The 25,331-nt window shown below is 39.9% G+C and overlaps 1 protein-coding gene across 4 annotated transcripts in view; it reads left to right on the top strand.

The window, feature by feature from the left end:
* CRACD (capping protein inhibiting regulator of actin dynamics) overlaps positions 1-25,331 on the top strand; it is a 285,912-nt gene that overhangs the window by 114,585 nt on the left and 145,996 nt on the right. For all 4 annotated transcript variants that reach the window (XM_017849274.1, XM_017849273.1, XM_017849272.1 and 1 more), the window contains one exon: positions 18,372-18,518. The gene's annotated coding sequence lies outside the window, so the exon portion shown is untranslated. The remainder of the gene's footprint in view (positions 1-18,371; positions 18,519-25,331) is intronic.

Here is a 25,331-nt window from a genome sequence, read left to right as displayed (position 1 = left end):
TGGGTAGATTTTTATTATTAGGCTCAAATTTTTATTTTTTTTAATTATTATTATTATTAGTTTTAGAAACAGGGTCTCACTTTGTTGCCCAGGCTGGAGTGCAGGAGTACAGTCATAGCTCCCTGTAACCTCAAACTCCTGGGCTCAAGGGATTCTCTTGCCTCACCCTCCCAAGTAGCTAGGACTATAGATGTGCACCACCATGCCCCTGCTAATTCTTGGTTTTTTTTCTATGTTGTTTTTTTTTGTTGTTGTTGTTTGTTTGTTTGTTTTAATTTATTTAAGAAATGGGGGGGTCTGGCTATGTTGCCTGGGCTGGTCTTGAACTCTTGGTCTCAAGCGATCCTCCCACCTTGGCCTTCCAAAGCGTTGGGATTATAAGCATGAGCCACCATGCCTGGATGGGCTTGAATTTTTAAATTGAATCATTTGGATTTAACCTTCACAGTTCTTTCTTTTTCATAATATCCTTTGAAACAAGTAAGTAGTTAAGAGCCAAGGCTAATACAGATAAATCATTCACTTGGAGTCCACCTGGTACAACTTCACTTTCCATTGTAGCATATAATTATTGAAGCCTGCCTTGTCCAAGGTTTTGTACTGTGCTTTTCACAGTGGGGGACAGCAAAGATGAAGCATTCAATATCCCACCTGTCAAGGAGTTTAAATTCTAGCAACAGTTTACAATTTAGAAATAATCAGCCAAAATGTTGTTTAATTTGTTGGTCGAGGTACAGTGATCTGCCTTAGAGATAGGGATTGGCAAACTTCTTCTGTAAAGGGCCAGATGGTAAATGTTTTAGGCTTTTGGGCCAAGTGGTCTCTGATACAAGTACTCAGTTCTGCTGTTGCAGAGGAAAAGCAGTGTAGGCATTACTTTAATGAATGGGCATGGCTGTCATCAGTAAAATCTTGCTTGCAAAAATAGGCTGTGGGCAAGATGTGACCAATGGGCTGTGATCTGGTGACTCTGCTCTGGGGCATGGCCTCTTCACCCCCGTGCTATTCTGCGACCTCTTTCAGCCTTAGGAGATGCTTCATGAACATCTTCTCTGTGCCAAGTAGATGAGGAAAATGAGTCTCTGCCTTCAAGACGTTCCAAGGAGAGAAAAATATAGAGTAAGACATTTAACTTCTGACAATGACTCAATTTTAAAGCTATAAATATTCAGCCTGGGCAACATAGTGAGACTCTGTCTTTTAAAGAAAAGCTAAAAATATCGATACATAATATTTTTCCTCATACAGCACAGATGTGCAGATTGATGAGATGATTTGTGTAAAACATTTTGATTTACTCAACTGAATATCATTTGTAATGTGAAATTGATGCTTGTCCTTTAACAATCGCAAAGGAGATGACTAAATAAACCCATCTATCCTTTGTTCATGTAGAGTCCCCTTATGTTAAAAAAAAAAGTAATAATTTTTATCTAGTTTGATTGCTTCATTTTATTTTTATGAAGCACTTTTAAAAGTTTTGTTTTATGACATTTCCTAATGGGACCAAATTGCTTTTACATTTTTATTTCTTAATACAATGAGAAAAGATATCTGTATAATTCAGGAACACTGCAATATGCACTCAGCAAGTTACAAATCCATGATATCTTTCTGTTATTTTCTAAGTTATGCAGGTTCTTTGTGTGTATCTTTTTTTTTTTTTATTTTTTTTATTTTTTATTTTTTGAGACAGAGTCTCACTCTGTCACCCAAACTGCAGTGCCGTGGCACAATCTCGGCTCACTGCAACTGCCACCTCCTGTGTTCAAATGATTATCATGCCTCAGCTTCCCGAGTAGCTGAGATTGCAGGCCCATGCCACCACGCCCAGATAATTTTTTTGTATTTTTAGTAGAGGCAGGGTTTCACCATGTTGCCCAGGCTGGTCTCGAACTCCTAGCCACAAGTGATCCATCCACCTTAACCTCCGAAAGTGCTGGGATTACAGGTGTGAGCCACCGCCTGGCCTTTGTATCTAGTGGGCATTCTGACACTCGTAGAACTTCTATAAAAACAGGAAGCTTCAGACATATACTTTTGCTGGTACAGGAGATAATTTTTTAATTGCTCAAAGCACTGTACACTCAGAAATAGAAAGGAGTGAGCTACTGATATGTGCAACAACGTGGAAGAATCTCCGTAGCATTAGGCGGAGTCCAAGAAGCTGGGCACAAAAGGCAGCCATACTATATGATTTCATGTGTATAACATTTGGGAGAGACCAAAACTAAGGACAGAAATCAGATCAGCGGGTACCAGAGGTTGGGGATGGAGGATGGGATCGACTACAGAAGGAGTATGAGGGAACTTTCTGAAGTGATGGAAATGGTTTATACCTTGATTGCAGTGTGGTGACATTATTGTGCATGTATGTGAACTGTATACATAAAAAGGGTGGTAAGTTATACTTCAGTAAGCCTGATCAAAACTGTTGCAGAGTTTCTCAGGCAAAGATAAATGGAGAGTTGAACTAAAAGGTTCTAATAAATTGCTCTTCAGGTTAAATTCTGAATGCAATTTGGTTCAGAGTCCTCCATTTGTTCCCTTTCAAAGACAAACCTAGTGAGAACATCTGGGCAGGACTGATCTCTGAAATCAGGTGGGAGGAAAGAGAAACAACTTGGGCCATTGGAATGTCCTGACCCAGATGGCAGTTTCTGGCCATTCTTTGCAGACCCCAGAGCAGCTCTTGTTTCACTGTGTTAAGGAAGTTCAGGTGAATTTTATCACTTTCTGCCATTGTCAGTCTGACCCACCCGCATCTTTACCTCCAACTGCCTAGGAAAATGAAAGGTGCAGACTGCAGGCACTTTAGCAGACACATTACTGCCTTCAATAATGTTTTTCGGCCTAGTCATTTAAAGAACATCCACTGAGAGTCTGTTCTCAGCTGGGCACTGGCGTAGCAGCAACAAACAGCAATCCCTGCTCCTCTGGAGCTCACATCGACAGGATGGCTAACAGCTCTCATTTATTAGTGCTTAAGCTTACTGTGTGCCGGGTGCTATGTGTACTGACTCATTCAATCCAAGCAACCACTGATTATTAATCATGATTATCACCATTGCCATTTAAGGGTGAGGAAGCTGAAGCACTAAGATTTAAGTAACTTACCCAAGGACACACAGTTAGTATGCAGCAGATAACTGCTAAGTCCATGCTTTTAGCTACATTGGCTCTCTGAGCAGTGTGCCAGTCAGCCAGAAGGTTGTACCTTGAAGGGACCCAGAATCTCATACTTCATGCCTCAGGGAATAACTTTAAGGTTAAATAAAGCTATCCCATTTATGTAGAAACAGTTACTTCATCGGAAAAAAAGTCAAATAACATTAATAATTTACCAAAAAAGAAATGCTAATTAACATACATATAGAAAAATGTTTACCTTACAAATAAAGAAATTAAAAAATAATATTTTGCTGATTAAATTAACAAGCAAAGAGTTCAAATGGAGACAGCAAAAACTAATTCATTGCTAGTGGAAGTTGAATTTGTTTTATAAGAGACAGGGTCTCAATCTCTTGCCCAGGCTGCAGTGTAGTAGCACAATTATAGCTTACTGTAGCCTGGAACTCGGGCTTAAGCAGTGCTCCTTTCTCAACCTCCAGAGTAGATAGGACTATAGGCACACAACACCACACCTAACTAATAAAACAATTTTTTTGTTGTAAAGATGGGCTTTTTTCTATGTTTCCCTGGCTGATCTTGAACTCCCAGCCTCAAGCGATACTCCTTTCTTAGCTTCTCAGATTACAGGTGTGAGCCACTGTACCCAGCTGGAAATATAAATTAATATAGTTTGGACGGCAGTTTGCATTCTGAGCCTTAACCATATTTATTTATTTTAACCTAGTCTTTTCACTTATATGATTTTATCTTTTGGAAGTAGTCCAAAATATGGAAAAAGTTATGTGCAGCAAAGATATTTGTTGCAGTGGTATTTTAAAAAATGAATACAATGGAAGGATCCTAAATGAACAGATAAGTAAATTAAGAAATACTCATTTGGCTAGGTATGGTGGCTTAAGCCTGTAATCCCAGCATTTTGGGACGCCGAGGTGGGTGAATCACCTGAGGTTAGGAGTTTGAGACCAGCCTGCCCAACATGGTGAAACCCCATCACTACTGAAAATACAAAATTAGCCTGGTGTGGTGGTGCATGCCTGTAATTCCAGCAACTCGGGAGGCTGAGACAGAAGAATCACTTAAACCTAGGAGGCGGAGGTTGCAGTGAGCCGCACCACTGCACTCCAGGCTGAGTGACACAGAGAGAGACTCCCCTCCGCCAAAAAAAAGAGAAACATTTAGTGGAGTATTACACAGGCAATTAGAATGATAGTAGCAAGGACAATTTAGTAGCATGGAAAAATACAAAACATTAGCTGTAAAAAATTTTTTTTAAAGGAAGAATGCAGCATTGCATGTAAAATATAATGAAAACTTTTTTAAAAATTATTATTATACTTTAAGTTCTAGGGTACATGTGCATAACGTGCAGGTTTGTTACATATGTATATTTGTGCCATGTTGGTGTGCTGCACCCATCAACTCGTCAGCACCCATCAATTCATCATTTATATCATGTATAACTCCCCAATGCAATCCCTCCCCCCTCCCCCCTCCCCATGATAGGCCCCAGTGTGTGATGTTCCCCTTCCCGAGTCCAAGTGATCTCATTGTTCAGTTCCCACCTATGAGTGAGAACATGCGGTGTTTGGTTTTCTGTTCTTGTGATAGTTTGCTAAGAATGATGGTTTCCAGCTGCATCCATGTCCCTACAAAGGACGCAAACTCATCCTTTTTTATGGCTGCATAGTATTCCATGGTGTATATGTGCCACATTTTCTTAATCCAGTCTGTCACAGATGGACATTTGGGTTGATTCCAAGTCTTTGCTATTGTGAATAGTGCCGCAATAAACATACGTGTGCATGTGTCTTTGTAGTAGAATAATTTATAATCCTTTGGGTATATACCCAGTAGTGGGATGGCTGGGTCATATGGTACATCTAGTTCTAGATCCTTGAGGAATTGCCATACTGTTTTCCATAATGGTTGAACTAGTTTACAATCCCACCAACAGTGTAAAAGTGTTCCTATTTCTCCACATCCTCTCCAGCATCTGTTGTTTCCTGACTTTTTAATGATTGCCATTCTGACTTAAATGTTAGACCTAATACTATAAAAACCCTAGAAGAAAACCTAGGTAATACCATTCAGGACATAGGCATGGGCAAGGACTTCATGTCTAAAACACCAAAAGCAACGGCAACAAAAGCCAAAATTGACAAATGGGATCTAATTAAACTAAAGAGCTTCTGCACAGCAAAAGAAACAACCATCAGAGTGAACAGGCAACCTACAGAATGGGAGAAAATTTTTGCAATCTACTCATCTGACAGGGCTAATATCCAGAACCTACAAAGAACTCAAACAAATTTACAAGAAAAAAAAAACAACCCCATCAAAAAGTGGGCAAAGGATATGAACAGACATTTCTCAAAAGAAGACATGCATACAGCCAACAGACACATGAAAAAATGCTCATCATCACTCGCCATCAGAGAAATGCAAATCAAAACCACAATGAGATACCATCTCACACCAGTTAGAATGAAAACTTTTTAAGGAAGAAAAAAGGGTCTTCAACTACAGTTTTCAAACTTCATTTGTGAATCTTACAATACCGAATAACGCACCATACTCAGAAATTCTGACAATAAGTATGGGACAGTGCTCTGAAATCTGCTCATCTGACAGGCACCTGAGGTGATTCTGGTGTGAATGTCCATCCATCAGACTCCAAGAACACTGTCTTGAAAAAACTATACCGACAAAGTTTTAGTGGGATTGTGGGTAATATTTTCACTTCTTGATTTTCTTTTGTGATTATTATTGACTACATATATAATGAGAAAAGGACATTTAAAATTTACCTTTATTATACAATTTATAAAATTATCAATAGATTTATAAGTTTATTTTTCAAAAAAGCTGTGTTATATCTATAGAGCTATTAAAAAGCACATGACAGACTGGGTGCGGTGGCTCAAGCCTGTAATCCCAGCACTTTGGGAGGCCGAGGCGGGCGGATCACAAGGTCAGGAGATCGAGACCATCCTGGCTAACACGGTGAAACCCCGTCTCTACTAAAAAGTACAAAAAAACTAGCCGGGCGAGGTGGCGGGCCCCTGTAGTCCCAGCTACTCGGGAGGCTGAGGCAGGAGAATGGCGTAAACCCGGGAGGCGGAGCTTGCAGTGAGCTGAGATCCGGCCACTGCACTCCAACTTCGGCGACAGAGCAAGACTCCGTCTCAGAAAAAAAAAAAAAAAAAAAAAAACACGTGACAGATCCACATTGTACTGATATGCAACAGATCTCCAAGTTGTTTTAAGAGAAAACAGAAATGTGTAGGACAATGTGTATCTAACTTATTAAACTGGATATTGACAAATTACAATTGTATATATGTATGGGCTATAAAGTGTTGCTATGATATATGTATACAATATGGCATTATTGAATCAAGCTAATTAACATGTCATCATCTCAAATACCATTTATTCTTCCTGTCCAACTGAAATTTTGTGCCCTTTGACCAGCATCTCCCTGTTAGCTGCTCTCCCCAGCCTCTGGTAACCACCATTGTGCTCTCTGCTTCTATGATTTGGATCATGTTAGATTCCACATGTAAGCAATAATAGGTGGTATTTGTCTTTCTGTGCCTAGCTTATTTCATTTAACATAATGTCCTCTAATTTCATTCAAGTTGTTGAAAATGATAGGATTTCCCCTTTTCGAAGTCTGAATAGACTATTCACAAAGCCAATATGTGGAAACAACCTAAGTATTCACCAACAGATGAATGGACTTAAAAAATGTGACATATGTGTACACAGTAATATTATTCAGCCTTAAAAGAGAAGGAAATCCTGCAATACGCAACATGGATGAACCTTGAGGAAATTATGCTAAATGAAATAAGTCAGTTGATTTTATTTATTGATCTAGTATCCTAAAACCTTGGGAAACTCACATATTACTTCTCGTTACCTTTCATAGATTCCTCAGGATTTTCTACATAGATTATCATGTTGTCTGTGTATAAAGATAGTTTTACTTTTACTTTTCCAATCTGTATGACTTTTATTTCTCTTTCTTGTCTGTTTCACTGACTATGACCTCTACCACAATGTTAAAGAGAAGTAGTGAGTGTAGACATTTTTGCTGTGTTGCCAATCTTGAGAGGAGATCATTCAGCCTTTTATCAAGTAGGATGTTAGCTGTAAGTTTTTCATAGATGCTCTTTATCAGGTTGAGGAAACTGTCTTGTATTCCCAGTTTTAAATCATTTTATTAGAAAAGGATGTTGATTTTTGTCAAATGTTTTTTTCTGCATCTCTTTAAGATTTTTTTTCTTCTTTTTGTCTGTTAATATTGTAAATTACTCTGATTGTGAACCGACCTTGCATTCCTGGGATAAGCACCACTTGGACATAATGTATTATCCTTTTACCATATTACAGAATTCAAATTACTAATTTTTAACTTAATGCTTGCATTTATGTCCATAAGGAATATTGCTCTCTAGCTTTCTTACAATGTCTTTGTTTTTGGTATTAGGATTATGCTAGTCTCATAAAATGAGTCTCATTAAAAAAAATAAAATAAAGGCTTAACAGTGTTCACATATAGATCATTTTATTTATCTTTTATCCATTGATTGATATATATAATATTCTTTGCATATTCAACTATATATAATTATATATAACTATGTAACTACATACATAATATAAATTTATATATATAAAACTATAGTTGTATATGCAAAGGATCCCTGGAAAGACACAAAAACACAAAGAAATTGGAACCATTCATTCCCTTCCTACCTTTAGGTCAAGGGGATTCAGGAATGCAGAAAGATTTTCCCCCTTCATACTACTGCTTTGGTACTATGGATGAATAGATGAATGGGCATGAGAGCTAGCCTGAGAACCTAACGACCGTTTATCACATAGCTTCCATAGAAAAAAGTCGTCAGCAATTCAGCAACAAACTTCACAAACCAATATATTAAGCGAGTCACATTACTTAAGGTTACAGAATACCTGTGTTGATGGGGCTCACTACAAAGGCATTCCTGAAATAGGTAAGATTCATTAGGGGCTGAGGTGTGGAGGGATCAGTGGAAATCTGTTCCCACTGCCAGAGAACAAACAAATAGCAAGTAAATTGTTTCTTTGTAGCTACATCAGGGAAGAATCTCTACTGTATTCTGAAATCCCAACAAAGGAGACTAGAGATGAGCTGATTTAGAGGAAATGAAAATATGAGAAGGGAAATTCAAGAAAGTTCCATATGGAAGGCCATATGGTTACAGTTTTGGGAACAAGCATCATATCTAAAGTATAAATAATTTTTATCATCTAATCAGGAACCTTGAGTTTCTAGCATTAGCTCGGGGAATAGTACTCTCAAAAGGAAAGGCTCCTTGGTGGTCCGTTTACTTCCCATGCCCGGTGAACAGGTTCATGAACCCATGCCAGGCCTATCTTTTCATGCCTGAACTTTAGATTTTCCTTTAAGAGTATTGATTTTGTTTTGAGACAGGGTCTGGCTCTGTTACCCAGGCTGGAGTGCAGTGGTGCTATCTTGGCTGATGGTACCTCTACCTCCTATGCTCAAGCAGTCTTCCCACCACAGCCTCCTAAGTAGCTGGGACTACAGGTGCACACCACCACACTCAGCTAATTTTTGTATTTTTTTGTAAAGATGGGGTTTTGCCATGTTGCTCAGGCTGGTCTTGAACTCCTGAGCTCAAGCCATCCACCTGCCTTGGCCTCCCAAAGTGCTGGGATTACAGGCACTGGTGACTGACTCATTAAGAGTATTGTTAATCATTAGCAATTTATTCTGCAGCCAAGTGTCACGGAGATGAGTTTGTTTCCTAAGATGTGCTTGTAAACAACTGCCTTTGAGAAGTTGAAAATAAAGAAGCAGATCAGTTTACTCATCTCTAATTCAAACAACCACCAGGGGTATTTTATCTGGTGAGCTACTTTACTGAAAATAACTGAATGAGTTCAGTTTATCAGGTTCTGTTTGTACTTTCACTGAGCAGCAGAACAACAACAACAACAATAACAACAACAAGAAATCCTCCTTTATCCTTCCTCCTCTTCCTCCTGCATCCCCTGTAATGGAATAACATTCGAATGCCGACATCACAAACAGAGGACCCTTCATTTCTTGGCTTGCCAATACCTACCTGTCACATGCCTTCTGGTTTGAGTGGAGTAATCCTGGTAGAATCCACACAGCTCTGAAGAGTGGATACTCTGAAGAGCACAGGTTCTTTGAAGGGATGATACATGTTCAGTTGCTCTGTTGGGATTGGGAACCATGAACAGCAGTGGTATTGGCAATGTTAAGTGGAAGGTCTAGGGAAAACCAAGGGTTCTCTGTGCTGCTCATTGATAATAGGGAGGCTTAGATATCTGGGTATCGTTTTGGATACTTTTGGTATAGTCATTTTATATACGTTTGGTATTGGGTATAGAAAATCTCGGCTAGGTAAAGAGGGGCTGGAATGTAGGGGAACTTGAATGGCAGACTCAGACATTTATTTTGTGAATAGACTGGGCGCAGTGGTTTGCACCTGTAATCTCAGCACTTTGGGGAGGGGGAGAAGGGAGGGTTGCTTGAGGCCAGGAGTTTGAGACTAACCTTGACAGCATAGCGATACACTATCTCTATAAAAAATTAAAAATTAGCCAGGTGTGGTGGTGTGTTCCTGTAGTAGTCCCAGCTTGAGGCTGGGGTGGGAGGATCGCTTGAGCCCAGGAGCTCGAGGTTACAGTGATCTGTGATTGTACCACTGCACTCCAGACTGAGCAACAGAATGAGACCCTATCTCTCAAAAAACTATTATGTGAATAGTGGGGAGTCATCGTGTGTTTTGTAAATAGTAATTTAACGCAAGGAGAATTTGCCGAATTAATCTGGCAGTAATATTTAGGGTTCAACAGAGGCAGACAAACTAAATAATAGGATGTTGCAGCAAGTCAGACATGAGTAGGTGAGATTCTGGGTCATGGTGGTGACAGATTAAAGGGACATTCAAAGAAAGAAACAAGATTTTTAAAAAACTAATCAGGCAGGAAAAATGACAGAGAATGAAAAAGCAGAATGACAGATAGTCTTACAAAGATCATGGTCATTATATGATGAGTTAATGGGTACAGCACACCAACATGGCACATGTAAACATATGTAACAAACCTGCAGGTTGTACTCATGTACCCTAGAACTTAAAGTATAATTAAAAAAAAGAAAAGAAAGACTATGGTCATTATAGCTGATGAGGAACAGATACTTGCTGTGAATATTTATCAGTGGATGAGCAAAAGAGAATGTAGAGTGTTAAAAGCAACCAGGAAGACACAGTATCAAAGAGACTAAAGCAACAGTTTCAAGTAGTGTTGTCTAGTTAGCAGCATGATAGATTAGGGGGGCTGTAGATGAGAGACTGGTGGGTGTCAAGACAAATGCAAATTGAGCAACCGTTTTTATTTTGGGATTCACAGGTTATTGGTGCTTTGAAAAAGTGCAATTTGAATAGAATGATCAGATCAAGAGTGAGGTGGGGGGTAAAGGAGTGAACAATGCTGAGATGGTGGAGATAACAAGTATGGGCAATTTGCCTCTGAAGTTTAACAACGAAGAGAAGATAAATAATAATGAATAATGGTAAGCTTACAGACTACCAACACTTGTAGCTTAGCTAAGAAATGTTCCCTGCACAGACAAAGAGTAGAAAATTGTAAGATATAGTGGTGGTGGTGGGGAATTTCAACCATCTGCCTGCCTCCGTCCTATGGGTAAGGCACCTGTGAAGATGTTTCCACATGCTCATGGTTTCAAATTTTCCACCTTTATAGCTCCAACCACACAGCTTTAAGGAGGTCTGTTGCACCTGCATGTTCCCAGAAGTTCTGTTGGGGAAGAGGCTGGGGAAGGCAGGAGATGGAGGAACGGAATTTCTGTACTCCTGCTAGTGCATGGAGGTATCTTTTGACGGTTTTTTTTTTTTGTTCTGTTTTTCAACTTCACAATATAACTTTAAATCTAGCCAAGACTGGAAATGGGTCTCCTGTCCCAAAGTTCGAATCATTCCTGCAGTACCTTTCTGTTAGGTGGGGAGTCTTAGAGGAATAAAAGGAAGATAGTATCAATATTTAGGTCCACTAAAACCACTTCTTTTGCCGGTTGCTATTGAGAATGGGCTGAGAAGACACTGCTCAAAGTGACCACGTTGTATTTGCCTGAAAAACTAAAACCATCTCGATAGGAACCTAATTCTGCCTGGTGGGAAACAGCAAGCAGCACAGTTACCACTGCTGGGCAGAAACCTTTTTAGTAATTCAGCTGTATTTTATCTGTTACAATCTGTTCTCAAGTGCCAGGTCACAGACATCATGACTTGCAGAAGTAAACGAATCTTGGAGATGTGGTTCTAACACCCAGCCTTTCCTTTTTTTGAGACGGAGTTTCGCTCTTGTTGCCCAGGCTGGTGTGCAATGGCGTGATCTCGGCTCACCACAACCCCTGCCTCCCGGGTTCAAGCAATTCTCCTGCCTCAGCCTCCTGAGTAGCTGGGATTACAGGCATGTGCCACCATGCCCAGCTAATTTTTTTTCTTTTTTTTTTTTTTGAGATGGAGTCTTGCTCTGTCACCAGGCTGGAGTGCAGTGGCATGATCTCGACTCACTGCAACCTCTGCGTCCTGGGTTCAAACGATTCTCTTGCCTCAGCCTCCTGAGCAGCTGAGACTACAGGTACCTGCCACCACGCCCACGTCATTTTTCTATTTTTAGTAGAGACAGGGTTTTACCATGTTGGCCAGGATGGTCTCGATCTCCTGACCTCATGATCTGCCCTCCTCGGCCTCCCAAAGTGCTGGGATTGCAGGCATGAGCCACTGTGCCCGGCCTAATTTTGTATTTTTAGTAGAGACAGGGTTTCTCCATGTTGGTCAGGTTGGTCTCGAACTCTCGACCTCAGGTGATCTGCCCGCCTCGGCCTCCGAAAGTGTTGGGATTACAGGCGTGAGCCACCACGCCCGGCTAACACCCAGCCTTTCTGACTGCTGGACTGAAAATTTGAAATGCAGGCGACTTTCTCTTAGCACTTGTTTTTTTGGGTGACCCTGTACTGTGAAACATCTTAAGCACAAATGGAAAAAGTCAAAGAAGTTTACCTTTGAGTCTACATGCTCTGAGTTCACTGAGGATCACATTGCTCTTCCTTCTCCTTCAGAACATACATTGCCTCATTCTTGATGATTTTGTTCTTGTATTTGAAAAAGTGCCCAGATATATTCATTCTTGAATTACAAATTGTTAACATTTCAGATGTTCTGTAAAGTTCTCCCTGAGGATATGAGAAAGGAAATGAATAGAGATGGGTGTTGAACTCCAAATATGAGTGTTCAACAGAAAACAAGTTGTAAATGGCTACCTCATCAGTAAATTGGTTTCCATGAAGCTACTTCAGTTTAGCTGACACCTCGCTATATTAAATGTTTAGAGCTTCATCATTCCTACTTTGTCTAAATGAGAAGAAACTGAAGAAAGGAAAACTGGATTTCAGACTTGAAACCATACATAGACATACAGTCAAAGCTCATTATTTATGGATTCTGTATTTGTCATTTTGCCCACTTGTTAAAATTTATTTGTAATAATTGGTAAAATTTTATTTGCTTTCACTTCTTTTGCATATATGCCCAGAAGTGGAATTGCTAGATCGTGTGGTCATTTTATTTTAAATGTTTTTACTGACACCATACTGTTTTTTGTGTCCACTGTACCATTTTACATTCCTACCAACAGGGTACAAGAAGGGCTTCAATTTTTCGGCATCCTCGCCAACACTTGTTATTTTCTGTATCTTTGATAATGGCCATCCTGGTGGGTGTGAGGTGGTATCTCATCATACTTTTGATTTATATTTCCCTAATAATTCGTGACGTAGAGCAACTTGTCATACACTAATTTGGCATTGATGTATCTTCTTTGGAGCAAAGAAATCCTTTGTCCATTAAATTAATTGGGTTGTTTGTCTTTGTTACTGAGTTGTAGGATTCACACTACAATGGTTCAAACTAAAGTCTGGCAACACCATTTTTTTAAAAGCATGCTTCTTTTTTTGATTTTTAAATTTTTTTATGGATACATAATAGTTGCACATATTTATGGGGTACATGGGACATTTTGATACAAGCATGTAATGTGTAATGATCAAATCTGGGTAACTGGCATATCCATCACCTCAGACCTTTATCAGTTCTTTGAAGCTACTTCGAAGAACTGGAACTTTGTCTTCCGGCTATTTTCATATATACAATAAATTATTGTTAACTGATTTGCCCTATTATGCTATTGAACACTTATTCTTTCTATCTAACTATATTTTTGTATCCATTAATCAACTCCTCTTCATCCCCCTCTCCCTGCTTCCCTTCTTAGCCTCTGGTAACTATCATTCTACTCTCTATGAACATGAGATCAATTTTTTAAATCCCACATGTAAGTGAGAATGTGATATTTGCCTCTCTGTGTCTGGCATATTTCACTTAACCTAATGCCTAGTTCCATCCATGTTGCTGCAAGTGACAGGATTGCATTTTTTATGGCTAAGTAATATTCCACTGTGTGTATATATAACGCATATTCTTTATCCATTCATCTGTTGATGGGCACTTAGGTTGATTCTGTATCTTGGCTATTGTGTGAATAGTGCTGCAATAAACATGGGAGTACAGTGTATTATTCTGTTTTCACACTGATATAAAGAACTACGTGAGACGAGGTAATTTATGAAGAAAAGAGGTTTAATAGACTCACAGTTCCACAGGCTTAACAAGAAGCATGACTGGGAGGCCTCAGGAAATTTACAATCATGACAGAAGGTGAAGAGGAAGCAAGGCATGTCTTACATGGTGGCAAGAGAGAAAGAGCGAGGCGGGAAAGTGCCACACTTTGAAACCATCAGATCTTGTGAGAATTCACTCACTATCATGAGAACAGCATGGGGAAATCCATCCCCATGATCCAGTCACCTCCCACCAGGCCCCTCCCCTGACAAGTGGGGATTATAATTTAACATGAGATTTGGGTGGGGACACAGAGCCAAACCATAACATACAAATATCTGTTTGACACACTGATGTATTTTTGGATATATTAACATATGCAGCAGTGAGATTGCTGGATCATATGGTAGTTCTCTTCTTAGTTTTTTGAGGAACCTCCATACTGTTCTCCATAGTGGTTGTACTAATTTACATTCCCACTAACAGTGTACAAACATTCTCCTTTCTCTGCATCCTTGCCAGCATGTTACTTCCTATCTTTTTGTTAATAGCAGTTTTAACTGGTGTGAGATAGTATCTCATTGTGGTTTTTGATTTGCATTTCCCAGACGATTAATGATATTGAGCATTTTTTCATATACCTACTTGCCACTTGGATGTCTTTTGCCATTTTAATTTAATTCAGTTTTTTTTTAGCAGTTCTGTTTTTTATTTTTAAAAAATTTTAAAAATATTTGTTGGTATGTAGTATGAGTTACATGAGATGTTTTAATGCAGGCATGCAGTACATAATAATCACATCAGGGTACCCAAACAGGGTATCCTCATTTGCCATTTTTAAATCAAACTATTTGTTTTTTGCTGTTGAGTTGTTTGAGTTCTTTATATATTCTGGTTATTAATCCCTCGTCAGATGGATACTTTGCAAATGTTTTCTCGTGGGTTGTCTCTTCATTTGTTGTTTTCATCTCTATGCAGAAGCTTTTTAGCTCAGTGTAATCCCAATTGTTAATTTTTGCTTTGGCTGCCTGTGCCTTTGAGGTCTTACTCAGTAAATCTTTGTGCAGGCCAATGTCCTGAAGCATTTCCCCAATGTTTTCTTGTAGTAGTTTCATCGATTCAGATCTTACGTTTAATCTTTAATTCATTTTTATTTAATGTTTGTATATGGTGAAATATAGAGGTCTGGTTTTATTATTCTGTATATGGATATCCAGTTTTCCCAGCATCATTTATTGAAGAGACTGTTTTCTCCCCAGTGTGTGTTCTTGGTGCCTTTGTTGAAAATTACTTGGTTATAAAAAGTGTGAATTCATTTCTGGATTCTCTATTCTGTTCCATTGGTCTGTGTCTGTTTTTAAACCTGTACCGTACTATTTTAGATATTATAGCTTTGTAGTATATTTTGAAATAAGGTAGTATGATGACTCCAGCTTTGTTCCTTTTGCTTCGTTTTCTTTGGCTATTTGGGATCTTTTGTGGTTCCATATGAATTTTATTTGCATTTTTTATTGCTCTGAAGAATGTCATTGGCATTTTGATAGGGGTTTCATTGAATCTATAGATCACGTTACGTATTATGGGCACTTAATAATATTAATTATTTCAAACTAATGAGCATGGAATATCCTTCCAATTTCTTTTTTTTTTTTTTTTTTGAGGTGGAGTCTCGCTCTCTCGCCCAGGCTGAAATGCAGTGGCTCAATCTCGGCTGACGGCAAGCCCCACCTCCCAGGTTCACGCTGTTCTCCCACCTCAGCCTCCCTAGTAGCTGGGACTACAGGCACCCACTACCACATCAGGCTAATTTTTTTGTTTTTGCATTTTTAGTAGAGATGGGGTTTCACCATGTTAGCCGGGATGGTCTTGACCTCCTGACCTCATGATCCACCCACCTCGGCTTCCCAAAATGCTGGGATTACAGGTGTGAGCCACCGTGCCCTGCCCAATTTCTTTCATTAGTGTTTTATAGTTTTCATTGTAGAGATCTTTTAATTCTTTGGTTAAATTTATTCCTAGGTATTCTTTTTGTAGGTTTTGTAAATGAGATTACTTTCTAGATTTCTTTTCCAGATTGTTGGCTGTTGGCATATAGAAATACTACTGATTTTTGTATGTTAATTTTGTATTCTGCAACCTTACTGAATTTATCAGTTCTAACAGTTTTGGTTTTTTTTAGAGCCTTTAGGTTTTTCTAAATATAAGATAATGTCATCTGCAAACAAGTACAATTTGACTTCTTTCTTTTCAATTTGGATGCTCTTTATTTCCTTCTCTTGTCTAATTGCTCTATCTAGGACTTCCAGTACTATGTTGAATGAAAGTGGTGAAACTGGGCATCCTTGTCTTGTTCCAGAGCTTAAAGGAAAGGCTTTCAATTTCCCCTGTTCAGTGTGATGCTATCTTTTGGTTTGGGTTTGTCATATACACATGGCTTTTATTGAGGCATGTTACTTTTATACCCAGTTTCTTGAGGATTTTTATCATAAAGGGATGTTGAATTTCATTGAATGCTTTTCGGGAGGCATCTGTTGAAATCATCATATGGTTTTTGTCTTTTATTCTATTAATGTGATGTATTGATTTGCATATGTTGAACCATTTTTGCATCCCTGGGGTGAATCCCACTTGATCATGGTAAATGATCATTTCAATGTGATGTTGACTGCGGTTTGATGGTATTTTGTTGAGGATTTTTGCATCTTTCTTTGTCTTTGGTTTTAGTATGAGGGTAATGATGACCTTGTAGAATAAGTGTGGAAGTATTTCCTTCTTTCTAATTTGTTGGAACAGTTTGAGTAGGATTAGTATTAGTTTTTCTTTAAATGCTTGGTAGAATTCAGTGAAGTCATCAGGTTCTGGGCTTTCTCTAATGAGAGACTTTTTATTGCTACTTCAATCATGTTACTTTTTATTTGTCTGTTCATGTTCTCTATTTGTTCAATCTTGGTAGGTTGCATGGATGTAGGAGAGCAACCATTTCAGCTAGGTTTTCCAATTTATTGTTGTACAGTTGTTCATAATAGTCTCTAATGAGCCTTTTTATTCCATGGTACCAGTTGTAATGCCTTCTTTTCTGTCTCTGATTTTATCTATTTGAGTCTTCTGTCCTTGTTTCTTAGCTTGGGTAAAGGTTGTCAATTTTGTTTATCTTTTTAAAAAGCCAACTTTTAATTTTGTTAATCTTTGCTGGTTTATTGTCTCAATGTTATTTATTTATACTCTGATCTTTATTATTTGTCTCCATCTAGTAATTTTGGGTTTGGTTTGTTCTTGCTTTTCTAGTTCTCTAAGAAAATGTTGATGAGATTGTGTAAACTAGAACTCTCATATATTACTGATGGGAGTGCAAAATGATACAACCACTTCTGAAAAATGTTTCATAGTTCTTACAGAGTTTAACAGAAGCAGAATGTTGAGCTCATTTCTTTGCATTTTCCTTCTCTCTGGGATCTCCTCAGCCTGTAAGTTGGGCAAAAGGTCCACTCACTTTATGTTCCTCTAAATATCCATGTTCTGCTAGGTTTCTCAGTAGTTTCGCCCTGTGCTTCCTAAAAAACCAGTAGGTGTCTCAAAAGGAAAAGTGGTACAAAATGTCTGACTTGCCTCAATTTTATTTCTCTTCTCCCTTAAAATCATGGCCTCTCATGTCCTGGCTGCCTTGGTAGTCCTCCAAAGCCTTTAAACAAGTTTTAAAAATAACTTTTGTCCAACTATTCTAGTTGTACTCAATGAGAAATTGGTCTGCTGGAAGCTAATCCCTCAGAGCCAGAACTGAGAATTCTTCTTTAAACCCATACAAGCCAACCCCCTTCAGGGCCTGACACTCATGTCCATCCTGAGATTTGGAGTGACTTCTTCCTGTATTGTTGCCCCAGAATGTTGTCTTGTTTCACAGGGCTTTGCAAAGGGCCTGTGTTAATCTGAGGTTGTTTCTTGGACATTTTCTACCTCCGTTCCAGCTAAAATCTACATTCATTACATCCTGGTTTTCATTCAGGCAGCTTTAGAAGGTATTGTTTCACTGTCTACCCACAGGGAGCTCATTAACCTAGTTAACTCTGTGATTTGTATTACAGTAAAAAGGTGCCTTCACTAGGAAATAACCTAATGATTACTGCCTTCACTTGTCTACTAAATTGGATTTGTGTCTTCTCGCTTCTTGAATTTTAGGTAAACTAGCTGAATAATAAATGTGAGAACCCTATATGTAAGCATATGGAAGTCTCAGTATTCAGGGATGTGATTCTTTTAGTCCTCTCAGAAGAGGGAACAGTTAATAATAAATGCTTTTAAAGCTCTATAGTAAATTTTGGCTAAACAGTGCAAATCGAGTATTACTAAACCTAATTGGAAGCCTCATGGAGGGGGAAGAAACCTCTTTTGTACAAACTTCTGCCAAGGATTGGAAAAGAGATTCATTTTAAAGGCTTCCCAAGAGAGGATTGAAGACATAAAGTTCTTGATGTTTTGTTTTTTTCTCAACAGCTTACAAGAGCAGTGATTCCCAGGCTTTCTCAGCAATGTACCCCATTTCCTGACATTTACGGCTGAAGGTGAATTTTTCCTTTTGCAAGGAGAAAATATTGGTGGAGAATTATCCAACAAGAAAAGGACCTGTGGCTATTAAGACAGGTAAGTCTTTTACATAGAGTATGGAGAGGGAAGTAACTTATGGAAAAAATGTTAAGGAATTTTTCATTTGTTGTAAGTGGGATTCTAGAAATAGTATGTATTTTACGGAATATCAGGACAAGTGATCCTTGTCATCAGTGATCTTCTAATCCTAAATTGCATTCCCAACTCTTCTACTTACCAGCTGAGTCAACTTGGACAAGTGACTTAAATTCTCTGAACCCCAGTTATTTCATCTATAAAATAAAGTTTCATGGGAAAAGGTTTTGTAAATGGGAGAGGACATGTAATACAAAAATGTGGTTATCAGCTAGGTGCAGTGGCTCAGACCTGTGATCCCAGCACTTTGGGAGGCCGAGGTGGGCGGATCACTGGAGGTCAGGAATTCAAGACCAGCCTGGCTGACATGCTAAAACCCATCTCTACTAAAAATACAAAAGTCAATCAGGTGTGATAGTGGGCACCTGTAGTCCCAGCTACTCAGGAGGCTGAGGCAGGAGAATCGCTCGAACTTAGGAGGCAGAAGTTGCAGTGAACCAAGTTTGTGCCACTGCACTCCAGCCTGGGCAATAGAGTGAGACTCCATCTCAGAAAAAAACGATTATCATTGTTCATTGTTTTGTTACTATTAGAAAATTCTATGGTAATGGCCTTGCGTCTCATGTTGCTTTTGAGCCATAGAGCTTGGTCCTGTGAGTTTGGGGAACTTTGTCTTCTGAGTGCTGGGAGTGGGAGGCATTCCTCATCTGCCTCCCCTGTAAAAATAACATCATATCAGCTGGGCATGTTGGCTCACGTCTGTAATCCCAGCACTTTGGGAGGCCAAGGTAAGTGAATCACAAGGTCAGGAGTTCAAGAGCAGGCTGGCCAACACAGTGAAACCCCATCTCTACTAAAAATACAGAAACTTAGCTGGGCATGGTAGCAGGTGCCTGTAATCCTAGCTACTCGGGAAGCTGAGGCAGGAGAATCGCTTGAACCTGGGAGGCGGAGGTTGCAGTGAGCCGAGATCTCGCCATTGTACTCCAACCTGGGTGACAGTGCAAGACTCTGTCTCTAAATAAATAAATAAATAAATAGCATCATATCATTCTTTTGGCTGCAGATATCTGCCAGTTAATTTTTGTAAGTTGTGGCAAGGGATGGAAGTTAAATATAAGATCAAAGGAAATAAAATAGCAACTGCCTATCAACAATGACCTATTATGATAACTACCTGTTAATAAAAACTACTCATTAGTTGTCTTAGTTGCTATGATAAGCCTTGTATTGAGTATTTGGTTACTTTATTTCATTAAATTCACATACCAAGCTTTGTAAGATGAGTGTTACCTCTACCATGAGATTTCTCTTGGATTGACAGCACCCCTTAGGGAATAACTTAAAGAAGATAAAAGTCAGTCTGATTTCTTGTAATTTGAGAGGTTTTATTAGATGGTGGGAGTTTGAAGCTTTTAATTTTTTTCTAATTTTTTACAGTGAACACATCGGCTTCTGTAATAATTAAAGTGGTCATTTGAAAATGCATGATGGATTTTTAGAAAATTTTTTCTTAAGCACCTACAGTGAACTAGGTACTATTTTAGAAGTTTGTTCACATCAGTGCATGGAGCTTCATGTTCTAGCATGGGTAAAGATGATAAATAATGCACATAATAAACACGTTACTAGGATATTAGAATCCACTGAGAACATGGAGAAAAGAAAAAGTAAAGTAGAGCAAGGGAGATTTCTTAGTGGGCTGAGAGTGCAAATTGCAGAATGGGCCTCATTGAGGAAAGGCGGGAAGTCAAGAGTTGGCCCTGGGCCTGTTCCAAGTAGAGGAAGCAGTGGGTGCAAAGGCCCTAAGGAGGGAATGCAGCTGGGGTGTTCTAGCCACAGCCAGGAGCCAGTGCTGGAGTAGAGTGACTGGGAAGGTCAGATCCACAGGAAATGACGACACTTTTGGTTTAGATGCATAAGATAGGTTGCTTTGTTTTCTTCCTATCTACTTGATTTGTTCTGTTTCCTCTACAGTTAAAGTACACTTACTGTCTCCACCCAACACACAAAAAATACATACATTAGGCCTCTAGCACCATATTAATTTACTAGGAGTGCCATAAGAAATTAGGCAAACAGAGCTTAAAACAACGGAAGTGTATTGTTTCACAGGTCTGTAGGCTAGAAGTTCAAAATCAAGTTAGGGCCATGCTCCCTGTGAGACACGTCAGAGGGAAACCTTCCTTGGCTCTTCCTGGCTTCTGGTGGTTGTCGGCAATCTTCGGCGTTCCTGGGCCGCAGCTGCATCCCTTCAGTCTCTGCCTTTGTCGTCACCTGGCATTCTCACTGTGTGTCTGTGTCTTCACATGGCTGTCTTCCCTCTTCTTATAAGGACACTAGATATATTGGACCAAGGACCTACCCTACTTCAATGTGACCTCATCTTAAACTAATTACATCTGCAACAGCCCTACTTCCAAATAAGGTCAAATTCAGTGGTACTGCGGGGTCAGGACTTCAGCTTGTTTTTTGGGGGATACAATTCAAACCATCACAACTACCTTAAATAATAAGTAATAGACACTACTGTTCCCATCTTACAAGTGGAGAAACAGGCTCAGAAAACTCAAATAACTTGCCCAAGATCAGAGTCAGTAATCAAAACAGCCAGGTCGGCTCGACGCGATGGCTCACACCTGTAATCCCAGCACTTTCGGAGGCTGAGGCAGGCGAATCACTTGAGCCAAAGAGTTCGAAACCAGCCTGGACAACATGGCAAAATCCTGTCTCTACAAAAATCACAAAAAATTAGCTGGGCATGGTGGTGTGTGCCTGTGATGCCAGCTACCCGAGAGGCTGAGGTTGGGAGCATCACTGAAGCCAGGGAGGTTGAAGCTGCAGTGAGCTGAGATTTTACCACTGTACCTCTCACTCTGCCTGGGTGACAGAGTGAGACCCAGTGTGTCTCAAAAACGAACAAACAAAAAAAGCAGAACAACAACAAAACACACAGCAATAACAAAGAAACAAAAAACCCAGCCAGGTCTAGGCCAGGCATGGTGGTGATACCTGGAGTCCCAGCCACTCAGGAGGCTGAGGTGGGAGGATCATCAGTGTGATTTCACCATGCCGCTTATATGCTGCTAGGACCATGATATCAGGCTGGAGCTGACAAGGCACTGCACTGACCCAGGGTAGGGATTGCACATATATGATGTTGCAGTCCCTGTCCAAATTGCTTAACTCCAAGAGAGCTCACAATTGATATTCTACCTTAGCTTTCCTATCAGAAGCCACTCCTCCTTCTAGCATGACAGACATAGGAAATAAATGCTTTTTTCCTCTTTTAGGAAGTTTTCCAGGGAAGTAATACTGTAATTTTAAAAACATATGTAGAACATTTTGTGACAGAACTAAATGATTTTTTTTCTCATACAACATAGAAAAAAAAGTGTGTGTGTGTGTGTGTGTGTGTGTGTGTGTGTGTGTATGATTCCCTGAGTCTATTGGTTTCTTGCAATAGAATTAGGGGATTTTGGCTGGGCACGGTGGCTCACACCTGTAACCTCAGCACTTTGGGAGGCCAAGGAGGGCGGATCACCTGAGGTCAGGAGTTCGAGACCAGCCTGATCAACATGGAGAAATCCCGTCTGTACTAAACATACAAAAATTAGTTGGGCATGGCGGCGCATGCCTGTATTCCCAGCTACTCGGGAGGCTGAGGCAGGAGAATCGCTTGAACCCAGGAGGCGGAGGTTGCGGTGAGCCAAGATCGCGCTGTTGTACAAGAGCAAAACTCCGTCTCAAAAAATAAAATGAAAAGAATTAGGGGATTTTGAAAGCCTTGAATATATTTTGGCTTTTCATTATGTTTAAAGATTCCCTCCTAACATGCAGCCGTCTAGCCATATGTATTCCTTGGCCTGCAGCCGCATCACTGCAGTCAACTCCAGAGCCTTATTTTGGGCATGGTCTTGAGGGCTGCACCCGAGAAAAGGAAAGCTACACCAAAACAGAGCTGAGCACTTTTCCATGCCTGCACACGCATATGGTGTAGAGGGACATCCTGGGTTAGGCTGAAGGTAGAAGAAGCGACCACTGTCGGTCATGCTAGAGAAATGTCTAAATCCTGGTCAAAGAAAGCAAGTGGTCAAAGCTAAGTGTTGTGTTAAGTCTGGGAGGTGAGACAAAGCCATAGTAGGAAAACCATGCCTGACCTCAAACTGGGAAGATTCGAGGTTTATCATGAAGTAGAGCATGAGGCAAGGTGAGTGGTTCGGAGGTTGATTGTGAGGGCTTCGGGGGCCTGTTTGTCCATGGCTCTGACTGTGCCATGTTGGGGTGAAAGGGGAAGTTGTCAGGTGAGACTGGGCAGCCCCCATCTGCTTTTCCTCAGTTTGCATTCAGCCATGTTTTTGTTTACATGGGCTTGTAGTTTCCTTTCAAGCTCCTTTTTTTTAACCTCTGTTCTAAATGTGTTTTTATTCCCTCTAAGCTTTTGGGCTTTTCTTTGCACTTAACAGCAGATTGCTTTGGATCTTCATCTTAGTATAAAGAAGGGGGGAAAAAGCTGCCTCTCCTCTAAAGATCCTCCTGCTCTCTGTTAACATTTCTTTCTTTTTTCTTTTCCCCCCAAGACAGAGTCCTCTCTGTCGCCCAGGCTGGAGTGTAATGGTGCGATCTCAGCTCACTGCAACCTCCACCTCCCAGGTTCAAGTGATTCTCGTGCCTCAGCCTCCTGAGTAGCTGGGACTACAGGCATGTGCCACCATGCCCAGTTAATTTTTGTATTTTTAGTAGAGATGGGGTTTCATCATGTTGGCCACGTTTGTCTCAAATTCCTGGCCTCAGGTGATCCACTTACCTCAGCCTCCCAAAGTGCTGGGTTTATAGGCGTGAGCCACACCTGGCCAACATTTATTTTATTTGTCCTGAAAGTGTGTGGAAATGGCAAGGTCATCATATTCTTCTAGTGAATTAAAACAACCCTTAGTCTTTGTCTGATGTCACCGCCACCAAATGCCACTCCTTGTGACATACCTCCGTCACACAGGTCTGGCTGGGGTTCTAGAGTCTAGTTAACACAGGTCTCCTCGATTGCCTTTTGGTTATCTAGCTGGCACTTTGTAGCTGCAGATAAATAGTTGCTGCTCTTGCTACTACTGCAGCTGTTGATTGTGAAGTTAGACTACATGGGCCAGGCAAATCTGGGGTCATTGGTTTGAATTACTTCTCTGCTACCAACATTCCGGTAAGTACTCGGCTTTTCACAGGAAAGTCCTGAAGATGACTGATACTAGAATTTAAAGACTTATTTAATCCCTCTTATCACTATGGAATGGAAACAAGATCCTCCTTTTCCCCCAATAGTGGTAGATTGTTGAGCAATGAGAAATAATTAGTCCTTTAATTATAACACTTTTTAAAATATTCAGGTGAAATTCACATTGCACGAAATTAAACATTTTAAAGTGAACAATTCAGTGGCATTTAGTATATTCACACTGTTTTGCAACCATCACCTCCATCTCTTTCCAAAACATTTTCATCACCCCAGAATAAAACACTGTACCCATTAAGCAGTTACTCCCATTTCCCCTCCCATCAGCCACTGGCAACCACCAATCTTTCTGTCTCTATGAATTTACCTTTTCTAGATATTTTATATAAATGAAATTGTATGATCTGTGATGTTTTGTGACTGGTAAAATGCTTAATTGTTATTACCAATCATTTATTTTTTTCAATCTTCTCCTGTCATTATGCTGGGAGAGCTGGGGTGCTATGGGAATATTAATATCTTTCTAATTAGGACCTCCAAAAAGAAAACCCCTTCAGAACACCTGCTTCACTTTAGTTGCTGGTAGGCTTCTCTTCATGAGACAGGTAGCAGTTTAGAATTTAGTTACTTAATCTGCAAGGATATGGAAAATTTGACTTTACCTTATTTTACTTCCATCATGGGGCTCAATCCCCCTGGGCACCCTCTCTCCCCACCCCTCACTTATGTCATTGTTCTAGTGGTCTGAACTCCAGTTTATCCCATCATCCAGATGAACCTGTAATTGATATTTTGGCATTGGGATAGCTAGAGATTATATTGCTAGCCTAGGCAACAAAGCAGTCTCTCCCAAGGGAGTTAAATGATACTAGCCGCTGAAGATGAAAATTTGAGGAATACTTTACACTGTCATCTCTTGGGAAGGCTGATCACACCCATCCCTCCTTTCTTCTGTCCTTGGTGAAATAAAGGCTGCTCCGGGAGGGCTCTGGGATACAGACAGCAAAGGCTTGAAATAAGATTCCTCTCTCCATCTGCCAGACGTAACCCAAGATGAGTTGCACAGATGAAGCTGGCAGAGAAATGGGAAACTGGATGGCAAACGAGGTTCTGAGGGGACCGAAATTCTAGTTAAATCCTTTTGTGATGGTAGAAGAGCTCTTGGTCTCATAATACAGAACTTAAGAATTAGGTTGGTGTACAAAAGCAACGGCAGCAAAAGCCAAAATTGATAAATGGGATCTAATTAAACTAAAGAGCTTCTGCACAGCAAAAGAAACTACCATCAGAGTGAACAGGCAACCTACAGAATGGGAGAAAATTTTACAATCTACTCATCTGATCAAAGGGCTAATATCCAGAATCTACAAAGAACTCAAACAAATATACAAGAAAAAAACAAACAACCCCATCAAAAACTGGGCAAAGGATATAAACAGACACTTCTCAAAAGAAGACATTTATGCAGCCAACAAGCATATTTTTTCAAGCTCATCATCACTGGTCGTTAGAGAAATGCAAATCAAAACCACAATGAGATACCATCTCAC

This window comes from Rhinopithecus bieti, unplaced genomic scaffold, assembly GCF_001698545.2.
Source record: "Rhinopithecus bieti isolate Rb0 unplaced genomic scaffold, ASM169854v2 scaffold_31527, whole genome shotgun sequence".
Lineage (NCBI taxonomy): Eukaryota > Metazoa > Chordata > Mammalia > Primates > Cercopithecidae > Rhinopithecus > Rhinopithecus bieti.
Note: the sequence above shows the minus strand (reverse complement) of the source record. Positions and strands in the feature narration are given on the sequence as shown.